Here is a 2,274-nt window from a genome sequence, read left to right on the forward strand (position 1 = left end):
CACACACACAAACACACACACACATATACACACAAACATACATACACACTTATACACACATACTGTATATACACACAAACACACATAGACACTTGCATACACACACACACACACCTTTACACACTTACATACACACACTTACATACACACACAGACACACACATATATACACACATACACACAAACACACACACACACATAAAGACACTTGCATACACACACACTTGCATACACACACACACACTCTTAAACACACAAACACACTTACACACACACACACACACATACCTAACCCTTACCAGTGACCATGTTTAATCTGTCGGTTAAATCCCACTGAATAATAACCCATTCAAACTAGACATAATATATAATAATCCCAAGAGCGCTGTAGAACACTGTAATGAAGACTGCAGCCTCTGCAGGCCACTCCCGGGGCGTTGTGTTGCTTGGGTTAAGTTCTCCAAAGAGAGAAATCTCAGCCGCTTGAGGCAAGCAGTTCAGGGTCATCTACTCAACAGCCAATGACACCACTTCACTGTCCGAAATGGACATCCTCCCCACTTTTAAGATTGACTGTATCTTCATTTTAGGTCAAATGGCCTTTTGAATGGCAGTGCTAGGAGCACTTCTATGATAGCATCAATCAACATTTTTAAAACACTAAGGACACAACATGGCACTTTGCTCCAAGTATCACCAGGGGCCCTACACATAAACTCAGCATTGAGAAGATTGTTTGTGTACACAGAGTTAACTAAAAAGAGGTTTTGAACAACTCCCTTTAGCAGTTGTTGTTTCCGGGCGGGAAATGTCATTCTTATATGATACAAGGTCAAAATTGTTTTTCACTAACAATAAAACCACTTTCCATCTTTACCCTCCTCTCTGTTATGTTGCATTTAGAAATGGTAGCGCCCGGAAAAAACAGCAACTGCTAAAGTAAGTCATTCAAAACCTTTCTTTTTAGTAAACTCTGTGCACACAAACACGGTGCATGATGTTGAGTTCATGTGTAGAGCCCCTGGTGATACTTCCAGCAAAGTCTCATGTTGTGTCGAGCCTTCTTAGTGTTAGTAAAAATGTTGATTTAGATGCTATCATAGAAGTGCCCCTAGCACTCCCATTCAAAAGGCCATTTGAGCGAAAAACAAAAATAAGGTCAATCTTAAAAGTGGGGCTTCCGTCCTAATTATGCTTTTAAACTAAAGTTTGACTCGGGTACATTTACAAAAAGACCCTAGTTTGCTTTTTGTCGAGAGGTTTGCTTTAACCCTCAAAGGCCAATGCAGGTTTCCAATACTGGGCAGCAACGGAGAGATATAATTAGGAACTGTTTTATCTAAGGGGACACTTCAGCCAAAAGCAAATGAGCAGCAACTTGAGCCACTGTAGTGACTGTTCATGTCCAGCATAGGTGGGTTTCTTTAAATATTACATCAGAAAAAGTATTGTACAGTTAAAAAGTACTTGTATTTTGTTCCATTGTACACTAGACAGTGGCAGTAGGCAGTAGCTCAGTCTGTAGGGAGTTTGCCGGTATGGACCAAAGTATGAAGTGTGGACTGGTAGTTGGAGAGACACCACTTCACCTGCTGGCATCTGCCAAGGTGCACTTGAGCAAGGCACCGAACCCCCCCCAGCTGCTCAGGGCGCTGGTCCAGCACTGGCAGCCCTGTCCCATCTCTCCATTAGTGCATGTATAGAACCTGAGCTTGTATGAGTATTTCAGACCTGTTTGTAACAACGGAGTGTAAATCAATAAAGAGTATACATTATAAATTATTATTATTTACAGGAACTCTTCTTCTTCTCCAGGCAGTGCACTAACTCCATGCTTCAAGTAACAGTATCTGTCAATCAAGGTACAGAGAGGTCTGTGTGGGTGTGATGACGTTGGGTGTGAAATCACAAGAGGGCCAATATTTCCCTTGGTTCCCGCCCCTAACTTGTCAAACGTCAGGCCGATGTGCACAAGCAGAAATCGAGAGAGCAGAGCGGCCCCTGCCCTGAACGTATATTCCCTCCAGTAACCACAACCAGTTCTCAGCGTCTCTTAGCGTCAGATACCGACTCAAAAATCCAAAATCAGCCTTTAGCGCATGGCTGCCCAATTTCTTCCCCTTCAAGGGCCAAAAATGAATCAGGGTGGAGGGCCGTGGGCAAAAACTAAAGGTTCAAGTCTTTTAAATTGAAATGTTTTACATATCATGAATTTGAAGTTGAACACATATTTAGGAATAATAAAATACATATTCATAAATAATAAATGTTGAT

At 41.8% G+C, this 2,274-nt stretch overlaps 1 protein-coding gene and 1 long non-coding RNA gene across 2 annotated transcripts in view; both read left to right on the forward strand.

Moving 5' to 3' along the window:
* fhit (fragile histidine triad diadenosine triphosphatase) overlaps positions 1 to 2,274 on the forward strand; it is a gene marked incomplete in the record, with an annotated part of 456,026 nt that overhangs the window by 219,277 nt on the left and 234,475 nt on the right.
* The window catches only part of LOC116687517 (uncharacterized), a 13,181-nt gene continuing 12,843 nt past the window's right edge, over positions 1,937 to 2,274 (forward strand). Inside the window, exon 1 of the long non-coding RNA XR_004331568.1 lies at positions 1,937 to 1,948. This is a non-coding gene — a long non-coding RNA (uncharacterized LOC116687517). The remainder of the gene's footprint in view (positions 1,949 to 2,274) is intronic.

This window comes from Etheostoma spectabile, chromosome 4 (genome assembly GCF_008692095.1).
Source record: "Etheostoma spectabile isolate EspeVRDwgs_2016 chromosome 4, UIUC_Espe_1.0, whole genome shotgun sequence".
NCBI lineage: Eukaryota > Metazoa > Chordata > Actinopteri > Perciformes > Percidae > Etheostoma > Etheostoma spectabile.